Below are 11,178 nucleotides of genomic sequence, written 5' to 3'. Positions count from 1 at the left end.
AATATACACAGACAAGAAAATGTTTCCGATTTTTTTTTTTTTTTTTTTTTGTCAGAATCTAACTCTGTCACCCAGGCTAGAATGCAGTGGCATACTCATGTCCACTGCAGCCTCAACCTGCTGGGCTCAGATGATCCTTCCACCTCAGCCTTCCAAGAAGCTGGGACTACAGGTGTGTGTCACCATATCCAGCTAATTTTTTTTTTTTTTAATTGTGGAGGTCAGACTGGTCTTGAAACCCTGGGCTCAAGCAATTCTCTCGCCTTTGCCTCCCAAAGTGCTGGGATTACAGGCATGAGCCACCACACTTAGCTGTTTCAGAAATTTTAACACAGCAGAATTTTTCATAGACTCACATTTTTCTTTATTCTTTTTTAACTTCTTCTAAGACTGTAACCTAAACTTCCCTCAGGGACATCTCTAGATTTGCATTTTTCTTATTGTCTAGATTAACATGGCTTTTCGAGTTTCTCTCAGATAATAGAATATTTTATTAAACTAGTAAAATTTTGTTCTTTAGAAAGATTTCTTTCAATATAGTGCTATGAAGGGATTTTATTGTAGTTTGATACTTAAGCCAAAAGGAATCCTGAGTATTTTTTAAATGCATGCCACAGCTCAAAACAAATTGTAGAATTTGACAAAAAACAATTTGATACTGATAATTTCATCAGTACATAAAGCTCACTTATGAAGTTAGCTAAATTTACCTAACACCTTGCCAAAGAAGTTAGGAAAACATTTTCCTTCTTAAATTAAAAAGCATAAACAACTTTCAGACTTCAGACCTGCAGCAGAAAATGCAAAAGCAAATCAAGAGTATTAAACTGCAATCTTCACAAATAAGCTAGTTCAGGCCAGGTGCAGTGACTCAAGCCTCTAATCCCAGCACTTTAGGAGGTCAAGGCAGGGGGTGGAAAGATCGTCTGAGCCCAGCAGGTCAAGGCTATGGTGGCCATGAGCATGCCACTGCACTCCAGCCTGGCAACAGTGTGAGACTCCAACTCAAAAAATAAAAGTATTATGTTATTTACCATTATACCATAGAGTGAGGTTTATATAAATGCACTAACTGTGTCAACCTAGTCCTTGAAAAGGGATATGCATTTCAGACTCTGATACTTTGATAAACATTTACCCTTCCACAAATGATGATTACTCAAAGAGCTACCCTTTACCATGTTCAACTTACGAGGAATGACAATTAAGTTTGTGAACTTGCCACCATGCACTTACGTCGGCAGCATTGTGCAAACAACTCAGGAAGGTTTCATAACCTTGGTATATCAGTGTCTCACAGCTGTGTCCATGTCAATGTGTGGCAGTGTCTCGCTGAGTGGCATTCATTCTTGTTGTTGCATTTTTGTATGTCGTCATGAAAATGTTAGAGCTTGAATTAGAGCAACGGATAAACATTAAATTTTTTGTTAAATCAGCAAGAGTGGAAGTGAAATCAGGGACACATTAGTCCAAGTAGATGGGGATAATGCCGTGAAGAAAATGGCAGTGTACAAATAGATGAAAAGTTTTTCTGAGAGGATAGAAAACGTCACTGATGAAGAGAGGCCAAGATGACCAGTAACAAGCAGAACTGACAAAATCATTGCAAAAATGTATAGAATTGGGCTGACTTATAGATTTATAGAATCATCAGCTGACTGTGAGAAGAATAGCAGACCAAATAAACATCAATAGAGAAATAGGAGAATCTTCACTGAAAATCTTGGCATGAGTGGAAATGGCATGATCAGAGTAAAGTTGGTCCCAAAGGAGCTCTTGTATCACGACAATGCACCAGCTCACACAGTGCTGTCTGTGAGGGAATTTTCAGCCAGTAAATAAATGACTGTATTGGAATACCTTCCCTACTCACCTGATCTGGCCCCTAGTAACTTTTTCTTTACCCCATGATAAAGAACATGTCGAAATGAAGACATTTTGATGACATTCAAGACTAGTGCAATAGAACAACAGCTCTGATGGCCATTTCGGAAAGAGTTCCAAAATTGCTTTGATGAATGGATTAGGCACTGGCATCAGTGCATAGCTTTCCAAGGGGAGTACTTCGAAGGTGACCATTGTGATATTCAGCAATGAGGTATGTAGCACGTCTTCTAGGAAGAGTTCTTGAACTTAATTGCCAGACCTCATATATTCAAAATAGAGGCAGGGCACGGTAGTTCGTGTCTATACTCCCAGTGCTTTAGGAGGCCAAGGCAGGAGAATAGTTTAAGGACAGGAGTTCAAGACCAGGCAGGGCAACACAGAAAAATTTCATCACTACAAAAATAAAAAATAAAAATAATAAATAGGAAAAAATACTGTACTTCAGAAATGAACATCATTATTCATTTGCAGCTAAGGATATCAAGTTAAATTCATTGTTGAATAGGAAGTCATCTGAGCCAGTTTTCCAGCTTTTATATGGAACTAAAAGTGAGATCCAAGGAGAAGGTAACTAGTTAGCAGAAGTTCCCCCTCATCTGCTAGGAATAGCCTCAGAGAAGGCTAAGAATTTGTTAGACACTAAAAGGAAATAGAAGCTGGGCTTGGTGGCTCAACCTGTAATCCCGCACCTTTGGGAGGCTGAGGTGAGCGGATTGCCTGGGCCCGCGGGTTCGCGACCCGCCTGGGCAGCGAGACCTCATCTCTACAATAAAAAATCAAAAAATCAGCCAGGCGTGGTAGTGCATGCCTGTAATTCCTGCTACTTGGAAGGCTGAGGTGGAAGGATCGCTGGAGCCCAGGAGGCGAGGCTGTGGTGGCCGGAAGCGGCCACTGCACTCCAGTCTGGGTGACTGAGCGAGACTCCAACTCAAAAAAAATAAAAAAAATTTAAAAATTAAAAAAATAAAAAATAAAAGGAGATAGAAATCCCTTGGGTTAGAAACATCCCTAAGGCCTCCCAATCCATTTCCTACCAGCAATTGTTTGTGTTGTTTTGTTTGTTACCTTCAGAGTTCTCAAAGTCTCATAGACAACAATCAACACCGTCAGTCAACAACTATGTAGACTGTTGAATTCGTTAACAGATTCGAAACTCTCCCTTAAATCCTCAGTAAATCCTCATTCATACTGCAGGAAACAATACAAATTAAACTAGTTAAAAGGGAATGTCGCTCACTCGCGGCCGCTGGCCCGCGCTCTGTGTGCTCTCGTCGCCCCGCCGCCCCGCGTCTCCGCCGATCGCAATGGAAGAAGAAATCGCCGCGCTGTCATCGACAATGGTTCCGGCATGTGCAAAGCTGGCTTTGCCGGGGACGACGCTCCCCGAGCCGTGTTCCCCTCCCTCGTCGGGCGTCCCCGACACCAGGGCGTTATGGTGGGCATGGGTCAGAAGGACTCTTACGTGGGCGACGAGGCCCAGAGCAAGCGAGGCATCCTGACCCTGAAGTATCCCATCGAGCATGGCCTCGTCACCAGCTGGGACGATATGGAGAAGATCTGGCACCACACGTTCTACAACGAACTGCGTGTGGCTCCCGAGGAGCATCCGGTGCTGTTGACCGAGGCCCCCCCGAACCCTAAGGCCAACAGAGAGAAGATGACTCAGATCATGTTTGAGACCTTCAACACCCCGGCCATGTATGTGGCCATCCAGGCCGTGCTCTCCCTGTACGCGTCTGGTCGTACCACTGGTATTGTCATGGACTCTGGAGGCGGGGTCACACACACGGCGCCCATCTACGAGGGCTACGCCCTCCCCCATGCCATCCTGCGTCTGGACCTGGCTGGCCGGGACCTGACAGACTACCTCATGGAGATCCTCACGGAACGTGGCTACAGCTTCACCACCACAGCTGAGCGGGAGATTGTGCGTGACATCAAGGAGAAGCTGTGCTACGTTGCCCTGGACTTCGAGCAGGAGATGGCCACCGCCGCATCCTCTTCCTCCCTGGAGAAGAGCTACGAGCTGCCTGATGGCCAGGTGATCACCATTGGCAATGAGCGGTTCCGGTGTCCAGAGGCGCTGGTCCAGCCCTCCTTCCTGGGCATGGAATCCTGCGGCATCCACGAGACCACCTTCAACTCCATCATGAAGTGTGACGTCGACATCCGCAAGGACCTGTACGCTAACACAGTGCTGTCTGGTGGCACCACCATGCACCCGGGTATTGCTGACAGGATGCAGAAGGAGATCACTGCCTTGGCGCCCAGCACCATGAAGATCAAGATCATTGCTCCCCCTGAGCGCAAGTACTCCGCGTGGATCGGTGGCTCCACCCTGGCCTCTCTGTCCACCTTCCAGCAGATGTGGATCAGCAAGTAGGAGTACGATGAGTCGGGCCCCTCCATCGTCCACCGCAAATGCTTCTAAACGGACTGCGAGCAGATGCGTAGCATTTGCTGCATGAGTTAATTCATAAGTATAAATTTGCCCTGGCAAATGTATACACCTCATGCTAGCCTCACAAAACTGGAATAAGCCTTTGAAAAGAAATTTGTCCTTGAAGCTTGTATGATATCAGCACTGGATCGTAGAACTTGTTGCTGATTTTTGACCTTGTATTCAAGTTAACTGTTCCCTTGGTATTTGTTTAATACCCTGTACATATCTTTGGTTTAAACCCTTAGTACACATGTGCCTCAGTCACTTCATGGCTGAGGTGAGAACACGCTTATGGAAGAGAAGTCTGTGATCTGTGAGTCTGCGTGACCAAGAGTCTTGATCTGTGCAGGGTATTAATGTGTCAGAGCTGAGTATTCCAGGATTTCTCTAGAGATTGGCAAGAGCCGAACAAGTTGTCATTTCTGTCTTGCCAGCTGGTCTAACAGGGTTGGGAAGGTCCCAGCCTTAGGACCCAGTTTCCTAACTTTTCCTGCCAGAACACCGTGGGTTGTTACTTGCCTTGAGTTGGAAGCGGTTTGCATTTACACCTGTAAATTTATTCATCCTTTTAATTTATGTAAGGTTTTTGTACGCAATTCTTAATTCTTTAAAAGATGACAACAGATTTTGGTTTTCTACTGTTATGTGAGAACATTAGGCCCCAGCAACACGTCATTGTGTAAGGAAATAAAGTGCTGCAGTAAACTGAAAAAAAAAAAAAAAAAAGGGAATGTCTTATATCTTCAAGTTTAGGTAGTAATAGGATCTAGCTTATTCAACTGCTATTAAAAACTTCAGTGAAAGGATTAAAATGGTCTGTTTTTAATATATAAGATAAAATGCCTAAGACACATTGATCTCAACCTACTGATATTTGGTTTTATAACTGCTCACGTTTTTAATAATTTGTTGTCTTACACAGGTAAATGTTCCTACCTGAAATCTTATTTACATCATTTTTTGGCATTGACTTACTTTTCCAAAGGCATATCAAAGTTTTACGTCAAACCAGCAGGATGTATATTATCATAAATTCCAAATTAATAACAATTGACAGTATTACTTTAGAGCAACAAAAAAGACTTTGTTCCAAAGAGGTGCTTACCATTACACAGTTGTAGCATTAGAAGTGTTCAATCTAAAATTAAATTTCTTTCCCTCTCACTGTACCTAAGTACTCAGACACATCAATGACAAAGGTTTAGATTAAAAGAATAAAAGGAACCAGAAAAACATAATGGTATATCGTCATGGTGCCCTTTCCTTGGGAGTCATGCAGCTACTGCAGTTTCCAGATGGAACTAACAGAGCAAGAGAAATATGGGGCAAATGTCATTGGATCTTAGCATCAAGACAAACCACCACCCTTTCTAGGAGGGCACATTTGAAGTACTTTTCTAGGTGGCTCTGATGGTTAGGTGCCAATGAACAGCATCATCTGATTCTTGTCCTCAATGAAGAACTATTTGCAAAAATGCTTCTGCTCACTCCTTGTCTTATCTCTGCAGTTCAGCTTCTTCCAGTTTCTTTCCAGCCCTTAGCAAGACATGTTTGTCCAAGAACCCAGGTTTTAGAGGATCGCCAGATTCAAACATCAGTTCAGTCATTTGTTTAACCTATGTTAATTTAAACAAGTCACCTCATTTGTCTTTAGGCCTCCATTTCTTTATGGAAACAAATTGTAATGATAACTGCTTGGCAGATTGTTGTCAGAAAAAGGGATAACGTAGCTAAACACTTAGCTAGGACCTAGCAAGTGTTTCATACATAGTAACTCTTTATTCAATAAATACGTATCCAATATTACCATTATGAGTGACAAAGAATCATGAGTAAAATTAATAAAAATTTTTTGTTGCTTGTTTTTATTTTCTTGTTTTTATTATTTATTTATGTGTTTGTTTGTTTGTTTTTGAGTCTGGGGCACCTCACTCTGTCATCCACAGCTCATCACAACTTCAACTTCCTGGCCTCAGGCAATCCTTCCACCTCAGCTTCCCAAGTTACTGAGACTACAGGTGCATGTCACACACCTAGCTAACTTTTTAAATTTTTTTGTAAAGATAAGTCTCATTATTTTATACAGGCTGGTCTCAAACTCCTGGGCTCAAGCAATCCTTCCACCTGTTTCCTGAAGTTTTGAGATTACAAGCGTGAGGCACTGCACCCAACCAGATAAATGGAATTGAATCCCACTCTAATCTTCATATGTTTTGAGCTCTTCACAGCAACAATATAAGTATAAAAAGAAGGAATACTGTACTCACTGACTACTAGTGGGAATATTTTCTCCCAGACTGTACATATAGCCCAGTACACACTGTCTTTATGAGGACATTTGAGAATATTTATATTGTTACACTTATACCCTCATGCTAATAGTTTGAAACTTACAGACATTCACTCTCTTCCATTTGCAGGCCCAACCATCATTCCCCCTCATTTTTATATTTTGATATATGAATAAAAGCTCAGTCTTCAGTATCAGATAGTGACTTTATTTCTGGCCTCAACATTTAGTAGTTGTGGAATCTTGGGCAAATTAAACCTCTATGAACTTATCTATCTTATCTACAAAATTGGAATACTAATAATGGCTTACAATGTTATTATAGGGATTAGAAACAAATGATTGTAAGTTTCTGGCACATAGTTGCCTCTAAATAGATAGGAATAACATTATTAAAGTTCTTTATGTTATTTCTCCCTAATTCTAAGCTTTAGTTTTAAGCTGAATTATTTCAGCCTTTGCAAGAATTAAAATCTTATTCTGAAGTTCCAGTTCCAGACAAGATGGAGTAGATTTACTTCCCCCTTTTCCTCCCACTAAGTACAGCTAAAATTCATAGATATTTTGTTTAAAACATAAGGAGATTCTCAAAGATAGAGAAGAAGGTAAACCAGAGAGAGTAAAAGACAAGTCAGAGATCTTCGGACCGACCAGAGGAATGACACAGTGATGGCGTCCCTGGGTTTTCTTTTGCTTCAAATATCTTAAACTTTAGACTGAAGAATCTGGCAACTTGAAACCATCAATGGGCACTAAGCTCTAAGAAGAGCCTGGTTTTTCTAGCCAATGGAACAAGAAAGGCACAACCCAGAAAGACGGAAGGCATTTGGACAATAACCACTCTACTCCAGTCAAAGACCATGGGAAAAGTTGTAGTTTCACTACCATCCTTGTCAGCAAAGGCAAACGGAAGATCCAAGACATCCATCACCTCCTGGCATCACCCCTCTTAGGTGTGACGGTGTCAAGGAGACCAACTGGGAAACAAGGGCTTTTACCACTCCCAGAGTTAATGAGGCCACCTCCCAGCCCTGTCGTGTCAGAGAAGCCATCAGTGGAAAAGAAATGAGACACCTCTTTCTCTCCCAGGCAGGATGATGACGGTAGAGCCTAGTGGGGAGTCATAACTCCCACAGTCACCTAACAGTAATAAGGCACTTACCCCCACCCCACCCCCACGGGGGTTGAGTGGGAAACCTGGATTTATACCCTACTGGGCTGTAATGAGATGGATTCCCCCACTTCACCTGTAAAGTGTCAGAGGGGTCACATTTATAATCCCAACATTTCTGCTAAAACAGAACATTTAAATAAGATCCGAAGTCTCATAACATACCAAAAGTGTTCAGAATACATTTAGAAACAAGCAAACAAAAAACATTCATCACACCAAGAACCAGGAAAATCTCAACTTGAATGAGAAAAGATAGTCAACAGATGTCAACACTGAGATGACACAGATGTTAGAATTACCTGACAAGAATTTTTAAGTAGTTATCATAAAGATACTTCAGTAGCAATTATAAACATACTTGAAGCAAATTTAAAAATGAGATAGTCTAAGCAAAGAAATAGAAGCTATAAAGAACCAAAAAGAAATTTTAAAATGGAAAAATGCAACAAGTGAATTCTTAAAAAGTTCATTGAATGGGCTCCATAGAGGAACAGATAAAACAGAGGGGGAAAAAATAGTGAACTTGAAGATAGAAGAAAAAAAAATCCACTCAATCTGAAAAACAGAGAATACACACACACACACACAAAATTAACATTTATGCCATTGACATCTTGGAAGGAAAGGAAAAAAGTGTTGAGACTGAAAAGGTATTCGAAAGAATAATGACAGACAAACCCCAAGTTTGGCAAAAAACATAAAGCTACAGAATCCAAACAGAAAACCTCAGAGAAATCCTGGAGGCCAAGGACAGTGATAACAGTTTTCAAATGTTGAGAAAAAAAAACCAACGAAAACTGTAACTTATATCAGGTGAAATTTTCATCAGGAATTAAAAGGAAATCAAGATATTCCTCAGTGAAAAAAATCTAAGAGAATTTTTTGCTAGCAACTACTGTAAAAGAATGGCTAAAGAAAATTCTGGAAATGAAATGCAAATGATGAAAAAAAAAAGGAGTCTTTGAACTTTAGGAAGGAAGAAAAAACACCATAAAGAGTATGAATATGGAGAATACAGTACATTTGCCTTCTCCTTTTGAATTTTTAAAATTATGTTTGATGGCTAAAGCAAAAATTATAGTATCGAATGATGTGGTACTCAAGATATGTACAGGAATTAATTAAGACAACTTTATTCTAAAAAGGGGAAGGAAGAAAGTTTCTGCCCTTCACTCAAACTGGTAAAATGTCAATGTAAATAAACTGCGTTAAGATTAGATAGGTAGACAGGCAAATGATAGATAAATAGATGATAGGTAGATAGGATGCAATGTCTAGAGCAAACACTAGAAAATCTATTCAAAGAGATACACTCAGAAACACTATAGATAAATCAAAAAGGGAATTCCAAATATTGTTCATGTAACCTACAGGAAGACAGAAAAAAGGTTTCATTGTTTTTAAATGTGAGTAAAAATTGCAGACAGCTTGGCCATGCTCTTCCCCAATATGAGTTGTACCCCAGCTTCAATCTCCATCTACTCTGAATATTGACGATGACCCATGAGTCTATACTCAAAAGAGTCACTAATAGCCATTATAGTCTTGGACTCAATGCTAATTAGAAGGTACATTGAGGAAAATAAAACTCAGGACTTATTGTTTGAAGAACAAGAGCCTTGTTTTGCCAGAGACTTAATAGAATCCTGGACCAAGCAATATCACAAAAGACAGGCACTTGGACTGTACTGAATTGTACCTCTCTCCCCCCCATCTCTTATACTCACGCTTTTATTATATTCCTTTTGGTATAAAGCTGTCAGCTACATTAATGTGAAGCCTTTTCAAAGAAACAGCCCTGCATCTAATGTTAACAATAATCATATTGGACACCTCTTATATACCAGACATCTTGTATAAATTATTATTAATCCTTAAAACAAGTCCTGCAAGGCAGATATTATCTCATTTACAAGCGTCTGGGCCAGAAGGTGAGCTTATATCAGTCTGGCTCCTCTTACTCAGACTGGTACCATTCAGAGAATTTTATTGCAATATTTTTTTTTTATTGCTTCATAGTGTTCTCATTAGAAGAAAATACAGAAAAGAAAAATTCTGAGTTCAGGAGAGAGACTAATTGCTAGCAGAAATTAGAGTCATAAAGCTAAGAGATAATCCAAACTAATTAAGTTGTGTCACCAGAGTGAACTGAAGCTATGAACACCTAATGAAGACAATAGGTGAAAAATATTTGCAGCCACCATGAAGTAGAAAAGTAAAGTATCCAACCACCCCATGTTGAGTAGCTTCTCACACAAGGAGGAGCTTCCTATGTGCTGTTCAGACAGGAACTAGTCGTGTATGGGAATTCTGGAAACTGTAGGATAGCAGGTAATTAAATGTACCTGGATGTAGAAGGGTAATTGAAGGACCAAGTCCTACAGTTGGGTCCTGATACAATGGCTGGGTTTTTATTCACTTTCTAGAGAGTTCTTACTGTATTTTTGTGTCAGAAGTAATCTGGATCTGACTCACAGAATTCCCACACTGTCTTTCACTGTAACAGGCAGCCTTTTCTTGAAGAGTGAGATGATTTGGGATCCTGTCCAGGTTTATACTAAAGCAGTGAGTAGTTTGGTGGCCCCCTTGACTCCCCTAAACATATGTCCCCATTTGTAAAATAAAGGATCAGGATTAGCTGACTTCTAAAACCATTCTCAAATGTAAATTCCTATGAGTCTATTCAAAATATTTGCCAGCAGAAATTAGAGTCATAAGGCCAAAAGATAATCCAAACTAATTAAGTTGTGTTGTCAGAGTGAACTGAATCTATGAACACCTAATGAAGACAATAGGTGAGCCTATTCATTGGAAGATTATTGTAATTATAATTCCTGTCAACTTGTGGGTTATTAGTCAATGTCCGGTAATTTTTGTGAAAGTTAACACAACTTCAAGATGACTAATCTTTATAATTTTTAATGCTTTATTTTACTTAGTTATTCCAACTGTGTAGAACCAGGGTGTCCAACCTTTTGGCTTCCCTGAGTCACATCAAGTAAAGAGGAATTGACTTGAGCCGCACATATATTATATAATATAGTTAGTATCTATACATAATAAAATTTTGTTTGTATTTTTATAAACAATGAGAACAATATAAAATTACTAGGAAATTTGACCTTGCTTTTGTAAAACTAATCTATCAATGTCTGGTTTGATGGAAGTGGTCGCTATTAGTGAGTTCTCAAGGCACTTGTCAGAAACATTTGAATTTTGGTTTTCATGTGCCTCATGATTGAAGACAGCTACTGATAGCTGGGCATGGTGGTTCATGCCTGTAATCCCAGCACTTTGGGAGGTGGAGGCTAGAGGATGCCTAAGTCTAGGGGTTCGAGACCAGGCTGAGCAACTTGGCAAGACCTCATCTCTACAATAAATTAA

At 40.2% G+C, this 11,178-nt stretch overlaps 1 pseudogene across 1 annotated transcript; it reads left to right on the top strand.

The window, feature by feature from the left end:
- The first annotated feature begins 3,125 nt into the window (after nt 1-3,125).
- On the top strand, nt 3,126-5,056 carry LOC103258162 (annotated as a pseudogene). Its single transcript, XR_002481846.1, has 2 exons — nt 3,126-4,530; nt 4,680-5,056. The product of XR_002481846.1 is annotated as an actin, cytoplasmic 2-like (transcript).
- The last annotated feature ends 6,122 nt before the right edge of the window (nt 5,057-11,178 follow it).

This window comes from Carlito syrichta, unplaced genomic scaffold (assembly GCF_000164805.1).
Source record: "Carlito syrichta isolate Samal-C Ts95f unplaced genomic scaffold, Tarsius_syrichta-2.0.1 Scaffold301993, whole genome shotgun sequence".
In the NCBI taxonomy this organism is placed as follows: domain Eukaryota; kingdom Metazoa; phylum Chordata; class Mammalia; order Primates; family Tarsiidae; genus Carlito; species Carlito syrichta.
The sequence above is the reverse complement of the archived record's forward strand: the minus strand, read 5'-3'. Positions and strand labels throughout refer to the sequence as shown.